Below are 13411 nucleotides of genomic sequence, written 5' to 3'. Positions count from 1 at the left end.
CTGAAGACCTGGGGGGTACAGGGGAAGGTTTGCATGGAGGGGATTGTAACCGTGGCAATGAGGCTAGAAATACGACAGAATGAATGTAAAACTAATGTTCTCCCATGTAAACCATCACATAATTCACAATAAAACATTTAAGAAAAAAAAAAAAAAAAGCAGTGCAAGCTTGCTCTACTCTTAGCAGTCTTATCAGATGCATTTTTTCCCCACCATAATAATAGTTGGATACCTCACCTGTGTGCACACTTTGGCTGTACACTGCGCATGGGTCTACTATTCTATGTCTGTACTGATTATCTACTGCTGTGTAACAAATGTCTCAAAATGTAGTGGCTTGAACAACACCTATTTGTTATCCCATTGTTTTTTATAGATCAGGCATCCAGGCATGCCTAAACTGGGTCCTGGCCATTTTAAGACTCAACTGGGAAAGCTCCATTCCCTAGCTCACATGATTAATGGCTGTAGTCAGTTCCATGCAGGCTCTTGGAGTGAGACCTCAGTTCCTCAAAATTTATTGGCCAGAGGCCTCCCTTGGTTTCTTGCCATGAAAGCCTCTGCAAAGAGTCAGCACAGCAGCTGGTTTCATCAGTGTGGCAAGAGAGAATGACAGCAACAGTGAGTACTAGCAAGGTGGATGTTTCAGTCCTTTATAACCTAATCACAGAAGTGACATCCCAGTGTGTTTGCCATACACCATTTGTTAGAAACAAGCCAAATAAGTCCATCCCAATCTCAAGGGAAAAGATTATAAAGGACATGAATACCAGGAGGCAGAGGCCACTGGGAATCGTGTTGAAAGACGCCTATCATGACTCTCATTCCTTCTCTTTCTTATGATTGATTGTTGTCCTTTCTGTCTGGAGTTATGAGCTCTTTGAGGATAGGAATCATGCCTTACTCATCTCTTAGAGCTCCTTTGTGGATTCCTGGTGTGGTGCTATGGGATAAGTTCTGGGCTGTGAACCATAAGGTCAGTGGTTCAAACCTACCAGCTGCTCTTCAGAAACCCTACAGAGGGTTGCTATGAGTTGGAACTGACTCGATGGCACTTAGCAACAACACAACTCTTTAGTGACTGCCACAGGCCTCCTGTGCTTGTTAAGGGAATGGATAATGACTAAATGAATGTTTTCCCAGGGTAACAAAAATGGAACCAAAGCAAGCATATCATTTTATTTAAGAGAGAGATCTATTTATTACCTTTTGGACCAGCCATTTTATTTCTCCACATGTTGCTGTGATGTTCGAAGCTATGCCACTGTTATTATAAATACCAGCTGGGTCACCCAGGTTTCAATGGAGCTTCCAGAATAAGACAGACTAGGATGGAGAAGAGGACTACTTCTGAATGTTTAGTCCCTGAAAGCCTTATGAATAGCAATGTAACACTGTCAGACAGTACGAGAATACCGAATATTGAAACATATGAATAGGACCTAAATATTGTCTGATTTAGTGCCAGAAATGAGCCCTTCAGGTTGGAAAGCGCTCAAAATATGACTGGTTAAGAGGTACTTCTTCAAAGTAGAGTTGACCATGATGACAAAAAAGGAGTAAGGCTTTTGAGACCTTCATTTGCTGATGGAGCACATCTCAAAATGAAGAGAAACAGCTGCAAACATCCATTAATAATCATAACATGAAATGTATGAAGTATTAATCTAGGAAAATTTGAAGTTGTCAAAAATGAAATGGAACACATAAACGTTGATATTCTAGGCATGAGTGAGCTGAAATGAACTGGTATTGGCCATTTTGAATCTGACAATCATATGGTTTACTATGTCGGGAATGACAAACTGAAGAGGAATGGCATTATTTTCATCATCAAAAAGAACATTTCAAACTCTATCTAGAAATATAATGTTATCTGTAACAGGATAATATCCACACTTTTAAAATTCCTTTTTAAAGGAATACCACTATTATTCAAATCTACACGCCAACCACAAAAGCCAATGATGATGAAATTAAAGAATTCTACCAACTTATTCAGTCTGAAATTGATCAAACATACAATCAAAATGTATTAATAATTACTGGTGATTGGTATGCATATAGATGAAGGATCAGTGGTTGGAAAATATGGCTTTGTTGATAGAAATGATGCTGGAGATCATATGATAGAATTCTGCTAGACCAATAACTTATTTGTTGCAAATACCTTTTTTAACAACATAAAAGACCACTCTTCACATAGGCTTCACCAGATGAAATACACAAAAAGCAAATTGACTACATCTGTGGGAAGAGACCTTGGAAAAGCTCCATAACATCAGCCAAAACAAGGCAAGGGTAAATTATAAAATAGACCATCAAAAAATGCAAGTTCAGGCTGAAGCTGATGAAAATTAAAAAAAGTCCACAAGAGCCAAAATATTACCTTGAACATATAGCACCTGAATTTGGAGATTATTTTGAGAACAGATATTATGCATTAGACACTAATGACTGAAGACCAGAAGGGTTGAGGGATGACATCAAGAACAACATACAGGAAGAAAGCAAAATAAGACAGAAAAGAAGGAAAAGATCAAAATAGATATCAGAAGAGTGAAATTTGCTCTCCAGTATAGAGATGCTAAAGCAAATGGAAGAAATGAAGCAGTAAAAGAGCTGAACAGAAAATTTCAAAGGGCAGTTCAAGAAGACAAATTCAATTATTATAATGAAATGTGCAAAGGCATGAAGTTAGAAAGCAAAAAGGGAAAAACACACTCAGTATTTCTCAAGCTTTAAGAAATGAAGAAAAAATTCAAGCCTCAACTTGACATGATGAAGGAAAATACTAAAAAGAGGTTTACCTGTGCTTTATTGACTATGCAAAGGCTTTTGACTGGGTCGAGACAAGTTATTGATAACATTTGGAGACTAACTATACAGGAACACTTAATTGTGCTTATGAGGAAACCGTTCATTGACCAAGAATCAGCTGTTATAATAGAAAAAGGGGGAACTCAATGATTTAAAGTCAGGAAAGGTATGCATCATGGTTGTCTTCTTTCACCACTGTTATTCAATCTGAATGCTGAGCAAATAATCTGAGAAGCTGGATTTTATGAAGAGGAATGTGGCATCAGGATTGGAGGCAGACTCATTAACAACCTACAATATGTAGATGAAACAACCTTGCTTGATGAAAGTTAAGAGGACTTGAAATACTTACTGAAGAAGAGCCAAGTCACCAGCCTATGGGTTGCACCTCAATTTAAAGAATACAAAAATCTTCACCACTAGATCAATAAATAACATCAAGATAAATGGAGAAAAGATTGAAATTGTTAAAGACTTCAGTTTGCTTGGATCCAACTTTTATGGAAGCAGCAGTCAAGAAATCAAATGATGTATTACAATAGGCAAATCTATTGCATAAGATCTCATTAAAATGTTAAAGAACAAAGATGTCATTGTGCACCTGACCCATGTCATGGTATTTTCAATTGCTTCATATGCATGTGAAAGTTGGACAATGACTAAGGAAGACCATTGAAGAATTTGAGTTGGATAAGGATGTTAAAAGTACCATGGAGTGCCAGAAGAAAAAACAAATCTGTGTTGGAAAAAAGTACAGCTAGAATGCTCTTTAGAGGCCAGGATGACCAGACTTCATCTCTCATACTTTGGACATGTTATCAGAAGGGATCAGTCCCTGGAGAAGGACATATCATACTTGGTAAAGTGGAGGATCAGCAAAAAAAGAGGACAACCCCCAATGAGACAGATTGGCACAGTGGCAACAACAATGGACTCAAGCGTAACAATGATTGTAAGGATTGTGCAGGACTGAGCAGTATTTTGTTCTGTTGTTCATAAGGTCACTGTGAGTCAGAACCAGCTTGATAGCAGCTAGCAACAACAACAAAATTATAAGGACTGTCGCTAATCACTGCACCACATGGTCTCTCCTTCAGAGCTGAAAAAGAAAGCCTTTTCCTCAAGTTGGCACTCTAAATTCACAATTCTAACCTCCTAAAGTGTGAGAAAATAAAATTGTTTGTTAAAGCTGTTCACTTGTGATATTTCTCTTATAGCAGCACTAGACAGCTAACAAAATATGAAACCTGTAGAGTGGGGTGTTGTGCTAACAGATATCCAAAAAGTGGAAGTGATTTGGGAATTGAGTAATGGATCGAGGCTGAAAGTTTTTTAATTTTTTTTTTTTTTGCAATAAGAACTGTTTTATTAAACATACAGGGCTGTACTTATTTAGCACAAAGTACAGTAACATTTCTTCCTCTCCTCTGCCCCACTGGGCATCACTCCAGAACCTCACAGCCATACCAAGATGCTTTTAACAGCAGTCATCACAAGAGGATGAAAGATGTGCATTTCTGAAAATAACTCCACATAAAATGGGAAACAAAAACAATCAGAGATCAGCAGGTCTGCGGACTAGCTCTCTGCCAACAGGCTCTGGTCCTGCTCATTTTCTTCAACAAGAAAACATTTGGGAATAGGCGCTCCTGAGCATTCAGTTAAGTAATACTGCTTACATCTCTTGGTTGCATTCCTCCTCCAGTCTGATGTTTAACTAGCTTATTTGTAACCTTTCTTAGAAATGCCACCCTAGTTTATATTTCTGTTATCCTCCTTTGAACTTAAAAACAAAAATACAAAAAACAGAATAGTAAGTATCCAATGGATGTTAATGGAGGCTTTTTATGATTGAAACCTACTTCCTAGAAGTCAACTGACCAAACATGTGCACAGCTGGAGAAAACAGACTGTGAAAAGAGATCAGCTAGAAAGTATCTTAGGTCCCAATGAGATCCAGTTATTCTGTATCTGTGGACTTAAAATGCTCATCATCCACAGTGGAATAGATGTGTCCCTCGTTGCTGAGAAAATCCACAGCCAGTTTGATTGAGGATACACTTATGTAGTTGAGTTGAGTCTTGAGATAATTAAAGTTCAATCCTTCAGGTCTTGGGCAAGCTTTAATCAAATTCAGCACCTGGTTTTGGGTCACAGTAAGGCCATTTGCTGAATTGAAGCTATTTGTACCGAAGTTTCCTGCTTCACTCCCTGGATTGCTGAGAGATGCTCTTCTTGCTGGGGGCTGGCTGTTTAATTTGCTGAGCATCACGTGCTCATTGACTACTTCCAAAATATGTGCAGTGAACTCATTCATATCTTCCAGGGGCATGATTTTAAAGGTTACTAGACTTTTTTTGTTCTAAAAAGACCTCAGGTGGCCACCCACTTTCACGTATGTTTCTGGAGGAACCACAGCGTTTTCACCACTTGCATCATCTGTGTCAACCCACTGGCGAATATCCATAGTTGCAACTGTCATGTGGTCTATTGTGTAAACAATGTTGGTTGGTGCCTTTTCTGCATGTCTGGTTATCGCCCCAATAGTAACCTGTGAAATTTCAACATTGCCAATTTTGAACACATCAACCAGAGAGGCAGAAAGCAGCTGGGATATGGTACAGGTACAATGTGCTGAACTCGGGCTCTTGATTTCTTTTTCACCTGAGTGGGTGCGGGCAATCCAACACCCCCCCAGTAGCCGCCGGCGCCACTGTAGGAAGAGCTGTTAGAGCTTTCAAATCCACTATTCCACATCATCATCGCGACTCGTTCAGGAGAAAAGCCCAGTAGCCGTGGTCCACAGGGACCTCAGAACCCTCAGAACCCTGTTGCTGCCACAGAGCTAGAGCTACTTTTCGCTTGCGCCACAAACTCCTTTCCGCGAGAGACCGAGGCTGGAAGATTTTTCAGGTGCCCAATAAAGCTCAAATTGCTCTAATGAAACTGTTGGTAGAATTATGGATGTCAAAGGTAATTCTGGTGAGTACTCAGAAGGATGTGAGGAGAGCTATGAGAAAGTGTCAAACATCTTAGCAAATATATATGGTACTAACTGATGATCAGGACCACAGAAGGGCTGGTACAGAATGGGAGGAAAATGTAGAATACAATTCAAAATCATAAAAAAAAAAACCAGACTGTGACTCTTAGACACTCTTCAAAACGGAAACCAAACTCACCCCCCAGTATTACCTAGTGACCAAACAGGCAGGTATAAAGTTTAACAATAATATTGTGTGGCACACACGTCTCAGAATAACCAAGCATACAAAACTAAGAGGGCAGCATTTATGTAAAAACAAAGACCAGAAAGAAGAAAGGGGCAGAAAAGGACAAATGGAAATTGGGGAACCCTGGGAAGAAGTGGGAAGAATGTTGTCACATTGAAGAAATTAGAACTAGTATTACGAAACAAAATGTGTGTAAATTTTAAATGGAAAATAAATTTGTTCTGTAAATTTTCACCCAAACCACCATAAAAAATCTTAAGGTGTTTCTGGTGTGACTTTCAAATAAAATAATGAATATGTGTTTGAACAATGGAGGAAGGGTGATGCTTTTTATGCAGTGGCAAAGAACTTGCCCGAATAATGTTCAAATGTTTTGTAGAAGGTAGAACTTGTAAAGTGATGACCCTGGATATTTGGCTGAGGAGATTTCTTATCAAAAACTTAAAGGGGCCTGTGGTTTCTCTTTGCTGTTTATAGTAAAATGTGAGATGAAAGGATGGATTTAAAAATGTGCAAAATGAAAACAGAACTTAAAGATTTGGCAACTCTGTTGCCCAAACTAAGAACAAGTGCTGTAGGTCTTCATCAAGGATGTGGCTAAGCAATCTTTTATTAAAGAGATTGAGCCTGTGACTGATGGATTTAACCAACTACCACAGAAAACTCATCAGTTTAAACAGAAAAGTATTCTCTTTACCTCTTGAAATTCCACAGGCAAGAAAAAGGCCAAAGAATCTCCATCTGTTGTCCTCTAAGAAAAGAAAAGGACAATCCCTGAAGAACTCAGAGATCAGAAGAATTGTTGGAAGATCAGGGGACATGAGGCCTTTTTTATCTCAATGGGTGGGGCCAAAGTCTCTTAGATCTCAAAGGGTGGGACCACAGCCTCCTAGGTTTCCAGGAGTTGGATCTTTGCCAACTTGGCTCTGGAGCATAAGGCTGCCATGAGGTATGCCAGGGGAACGAGGCCACCATCTAAAGCTGAGGGGGCAGGGCTGCACATGCCCAAGAGGCAGAAAAACGGGGACTTCCAGTGCTAAGAGGGTGACATCACAACTCAGATGGAGGAGGACAATGGGGTTGCCCAAAGCCAAGGGAGCAGAATTGTTAACCCAGTGGGCTTGGAAGGTAGAGGTGAATTCCCAAGCCAATGAGTCTCTGCCCAGAATCCAGAGAGCATGGCCATCACCTAGACTCTGGAGGACAGGGTTGTTGCCCAGATAGTTCCAGAGAACAGAGGATCGTTTCCAATCCTTGAGAGCTAATGTAAATTGTCCTGCTGGGTTTTGGACTTGCCTCATACTTGTTATCTCTTCTTTCCCTCCAATTTCTCTCATTTATAATGGAAATGTTTCCCTTAAGTGTTGTTATTGTTTTTTTCAAAAGCCAATAAAATCTTTTTCCTAATGTTAAAATACATAATTCTTTGTAGAGGAAGCGAACAACTTGAAGTAAATAAAGAGATGGCTTCATATTAATCATTCTTTTCATATACTTCAAATTCGTGCTTAATGTCTTTCTATTCTTGGACGTCAGAAAGAATACCTGGGTATTCTGAGAGAGGTTTATATTTCTCTAAACCAATTTCAGGAAAAAATGTGCAATATGCAGATGATACAATCCTGCTTGCTGAAAGTGAAGAGGACTTAAAATACTGATGAGGATCAAAGATCACCACCTTTGGTATGGGTTGCACCTCAATGTAAAGAAGAAAAAAACCCCTTACCACTGGATCAATAAACAACATCTATATAAATAGAGAAAGGGTTAAAGTTGTCAAAGATTTCATTTTGCTGAGATCAACCATCTACGCTCACGGAAGCAGCAGTCGAGAAACCAAACAACATAATTGTATTAGGCAAATTTGCTGCACAAGACCTCTTTAAAGTGTTAAAGACCAAAGATGTCAGTTTGAGGACTAAGGTGTGCCTGACCCAAGACATGGTATTTTCAATAACCTCATAAGCATGTGAAAGTTGGAGAGTAATAAGGAAGGCTGTAGAAGAATTGATACGTTTGAGTTATGGTGTTGGAGAAGAATATTAAAAGTAGTATGGATTGCCAAAAGAACAAACCAATCTGTGTTGGGGGAAGTACAGTCAGAATGCTCCTTGGAAGCCAGGATGGCCAGACTTGGTGTCTCATACTTGGACATATTACCAGGAGGGACTAGTTCCTAGAGAAGGATATCATGTTTGGTAAAGTGGAAGGTCAGAGAAAAAGAGGAAGACTCCCAATGAGATGGATTGGCACAGTGATAGCATCAATGGGCTCAAACGTAGCAATGATTGTGAGGATGGCGCCAGGACTGAGTGTGTGCTTCATTCTGTTATGCACAGGGTCACTGTGAGTTGGTAACGACTCAATGGCATCTAATAACAACAGACTGAGCAAGTATGGTGAAAGGATACAATCCTGGTGCATACCTTTCCTGATTTTAAGCCATTCAGTATCTTGTTATTTTGAGTCAATATCTTTTGAGATACAAAGGGGATTAAACAAGTGAGCAGAGCAGAGAAGGGGTAAAATAGATGTCAAGCTACATGGAGATGTCCAAGGAACCATGAAGCAAAAACTAAAGAAACAAGGAGACCATAGCCAACAGAGAAAGAAAACTTCTCCCTTCAGACGGCACTCTGAATTCAGACTTCTAACTTCCTAAACTGTGAGAGAATAAATGTTTCTTTGTTAAAGTCATCCATCTAGATAACAAAGAGTGTGGGTCACAGCCACCTTGTCCCCAGGAGATCTACTCCTCTTCAAATATTTTTCTCACACATCATCTCCTCTCAGCAGCGTTCCCTCAATACCTCATAGAGCAGAAATTAACAACTTTAGGTTAGGTAGTCACAAGGTTTTCACAAGCTGATTTTAGCTTGCTTGAACAAACAAGGAAGTCCCTGAATAATATAAACAGTCAGTGTACTCAGCTGCTAACTGAAAGAAAGATAGTTCAAGTTCACTCAGAGGCACCTCAGAAGAAAAGTCTGGCGACCTACTTCTGAAAATCAGCCATCGACTACCTTGTGGAGCACAGTTTTACTTTGAAAACACAGAATCACCAGGAGTCAAAATTAACTCAGTGGCAACTGGTACTGGTGAACACACCGGAGTTTTTGTGTTTTGGTTTTGGTACATTACAAGATGTTTGGAGACAGGCAGTTGCTGACCCTGGCTTTCTCTGGCTCGGTATTTCCACAATTCTTTTGGGCTTTCCCTCATGCTTGACATCCATGGTCATAAGATGACTGCCCTAGTTCCAGGCATCTCACCCAATTCAAAGTGGGAAGAAAAGATTAGAGGAAAACTTCAGCCATAACTGACACTCTTTACCAGGAAAACAAATGCTTTCTCAGAAACTCATCAGCAAACTTCCCCTAACTTTCTCATTTGATAAGTCACATGGACATGCCTAGCCATAAGGGAGGCTGGGGAAACTAGAAACAAACATTTCATAATTGTCTTAGAAACAATCATTATGTATGCCCTGGGGCTGGGTACTGATACCAAAACAAACTTCGAGGAAGGGACATCAGATAAGTAACTAGCTGTTGGCCCTTTTAGTCAAAACATGTTGTTATGTGCCGTGGAGTCGGTTCTGACTCATAGCAACCAGCACAGGGTTTCCGAGGCTATAAATCTTTATGGGAGCAGAAAGCAACATCTTCCTCCCACGGAACAGTTGGTAGTTTCGAACTGCTGACCTTGCAGTTCGTAGCCTGATTTGTAACCACTACGCTAACATGGTGCTCCTCAATTGTCACAATCACTTCACTCCTAGTTTCACACTCAGATTGTTTTACTCAGTCATGGACCTGACACCTGACTGTCTAACCCCTCAAAGTATCTGAGGTTGCAAGTCCTGGATATAAAGCTAAGGATTACAAAGTGTGAACAGATAGCTAATTGTCTACAAGTACTTCCTTCTTTTTTCTAAATCTAAAATAAACCCCACACAAAACATAGAAAAATATATGTCTGTCCAAGTCAAGGTCATTTTTCCTAGCCTCCTTGAAACTAGCTAGGTGCAACATGTAACCAAATTTTCACCACTGAAGAGTGAATAGAATTTATATTAGTATTACTTGCTTTACATAATTTCTTCAAAGTATTGTTAACCATATACTTCCTCTTTTTCACCTTTCCCATGGCTTGGTATATAGATGCGACGGTGGAGAACTTGCTTCAACAAGGTCCTAGGAGATGATGGAGCAATAAGATAGAAGAAAACTGTGTCCCTCAGTAGTTACTTAGAATCACTTACCACTTCTGGACTCACCCTGAGTCCCCCATTTACTTCTGAATTATTAAACAAGAGATAAATGTATTCTATTTTGGGGGGTTACTTTATTAGACAGCTTTTTCTGGTCTCTAGCTAATATAAACACTAACTGGTTGTTATGAATAGTTAAAATGGGGGTTTGAGAAGTAGATGAAGAAAAAAAGGAGTCAAATGAATGCAGGACTGGGAAAAGATATTTTATAAAGAGGTCTTGGAGACATCTTATAAGATGGTGGGCACACTACACAGACCCACTACAACAAAGATGTTATTGTTGTTGTTCAGTGTTGTTCAGTGCTATTGAATTTGTTCCAACTCATAGTGACCCTGTATAGGGTTTCCAAGGAGTAACTGGTGAGTTTTAACTACCAACCTGGTGATTCAAAATGACCTTATGGTCCAGTGCATTATCCTGTAGTGCCACATGAGGATTTCTACAACAAATACATGAGACCAAGTAAAATAGACACAGATGAAAATCCTGGAATCCTGAATTTCAGAAAAACAGTTAGAGAAGTGGATTGTGTGCTTGCTAGAAGGAGAAGCTGAGCTGGGATGGCAAGAGTGGGAAACTGACTGGTGAATGGCCAGCCAGATATGGCATCTGGAATCTTTGTGAGCAACTTTAGCAACAGAAGGTGGTCTGGCAGAGCAGAGTCACACAAGCAACTAGAAAGATATGATTTCATCTTTCCCCCCATGCTCCCCTGGTGACCAGAAGTGTGGCTAACTTCCACCCTCATCTACCCCGCAGCACAATCCCTGTTCTCTGGGAGTTCAGAGCCACATGGTTGGGAGCCATGTCAGTGTGAAGCAGGGACCGACTGTGCTGATTAGGTGTGTCATTTTGGTGCCTGGATTCAGATGGTCTTGGCTTAGGATCTATAGAACTCACAGAGCCACCAGACCAGCATTTAACCAGTTACCCTGCTCCCAGCTTCCCTGTGGTCCTAACCCACAGTGAAACTAGCTGCATCAAGTGCTTCCACAAACTACTTCCAAATTGAGTGCCCTGAACATAGGTCTATAGGAACTCCATCTAGGGCCAGGAACGCTGTTGTCACATTCCTCCCACGCCTACCTTTTGAGATCATTTACTTGGAGGAGCCCCCTGGGGTTTTCTCCTCCTTCTTCTCTTTCTATTCTCTTGAGTTTTGTACTTTCTGTTTCCATTGTTGTTTTCCTTTCTTTTCTTTGGTCTCTCATTTTCACTCTTCTTCTCCCCCATCCCCCTGCCCCTTTAGGTCTTTCATTGGTACTCTCTATTCTCTTTTCATCTTCCTTCTCCCTGGTTTTTCTAAGGGTTATTTTTATTTTTATTTCTTCCCTTTATTTTCTCTTCTGTGGCTCTTTCATCCTGTCCTTCATTTCTTTTCTTTTTTTTTTTTTAGTTATCTTTTTTTCTGGTCCCTGCCTGCTTTTAGTTCTGTTTTATCCTTTGTTATTTTCTCTTTTCATTAAGAGTTGCTTGCTTGTTTGTTCTATTTTGATTCTTTGTTTGTGCATGTTGGGTAGGAGAGGGATTTCTTCCTTTTCCCACTTAACAGGACATAGCAACTGTGTCCATACAGCCCAGCCACAACTGTACCTTCTGCAGCTCCATCCACTAGGAAAGAGTCAATACCAGCTCCTTCCTATACCACCCTGATCAACAATGGACAGTATCTAGGGGGATGTGCCTAAACTACAGCCTAAAGCTGATACCAGCCAAACCCACCCTACACTGAGGTGCACTAATGGCAAACAGAGAATGATGCACATGATTCCATTCTTTAACTACACCCACAGGAGACAGAGCCTGAGACCATATTAACATATAATCATCAATTAAATACAAATAAGAAAGCACCACAATGTCCCAGAGACAATAGACAGTTTTAGCACACATGAAGAAACAAGAGAGAATGACATAGCAAATGACCAAGGTGCAGATCCAAAAAACATTTTTGATGAAGAAAAGGTAAATGAACTAACTGAAAAATAATTCAAAAAAATGACAGTTTGGTACCTGTAAAGGATTGACCAGGTGTGAAGCTGTGGGTTAATGTCCCAGACTGCAAAGTCATTTGAACTGCAAGGTTGGCAGTTCGAGCTCACCAGCCTCTCCTCAGAAACCCTATACAGGGTCACAATTGGTCAGAACCAACTCAATGGCACTTAACAACAACAACAACAAAGGATTGACAGAAAGATCAAAGAAAGCAAGGAGAACACACATACACAAAAAGAAACTTTACAAAAATTCAGGAAATACTACAAGAACAGACAAAATAAATGCAAATTTTGAAACAATGCAAAACATGTGACTAGAAATCCAGAATATTAATACTAAGATTTTAGAAATAGACAAAGGGCCCAGAAGTAGATTCAAAGTAATGGAAGCCCAAATTAGATATGTTGTTGTTATTGTTGTTGTTGTTAGGTGCCATCGAGTCGGTATGGACTTATAGCAACCCTATGCACAACAGAACGAAACACTGCCTGATCCTGGGCCAACCTCACAATGGTTGCCACACTTGAGCCCATTAATGCAGCTGCCACTTTGCCAATCCATCTCGCTGGGGGTCTTCCTCTTTTTCGCTGACCCTCCATCTTACCAAACATGCTAATTTTTTCCAGTGACTTGTCCCTCCAGAGAATATGTTTGAAGTATGAAAGACATAGTTTGGCAATTCTGGCCTCCAAGGAGCACTCTGGCTGAGCTTCTTCCAACACAGATCTGTTGGTTCTTTTGGCAGCCCTTGGCACTTTCAATATTCTATTCCAACACCATAACTCAAACGCATCAATTCTTCTATGGTCTTCCTTATTCACTGTCCAGCTTTCACATGCATATGAGATTATTGAAAATATCATGGTTTGGGGTCAGGCTCACCTTAGTCCTCAAGCTGACATCTTTCCTCTTTAATACTTTAAAAAGGTCTTGTGCAGCAGATTTGTCTAATGCAATATGTCATTTGATTTCTTGACTGCTGCTTCCATGAGGGTTGATGGTTGATCCAAGAAGAATGAAGTCCTTGACAACTTCAATCTTTTCTCCATTGATAAGAATGTTATTTATTGGTCCAGTGGTGAG

General features: G+C 40.1%; 1 pseudogene; it reads right to left on the bottom strand.

Moving 5' to 3' along the window:
* Positions 1–4780: 4780 nt before the first annotated feature.
* Positions 4781–5577, bottom strand: LOC102829702 (annotated as a pseudogene).
* Positions 5578–13411: the final 7834 nt, after the last annotated feature.

The sequence above is a fragment of the Chrysochloris asiatica genome, unplaced genomic scaffold (genome assembly GCF_000296735.1).
Source record: "Chrysochloris asiatica unplaced genomic scaffold, ChrAsi1.0 scaffold00047, whole genome shotgun sequence".
NCBI lineage: Eukaryota > Metazoa > Chordata > Mammalia > Afrosoricida > Chrysochloridae > Chrysochloris > Chrysochloris asiatica.
Note: the sequence above shows the minus strand (reverse complement) of the source record. Positions and strands in the feature narration are given on the sequence as shown.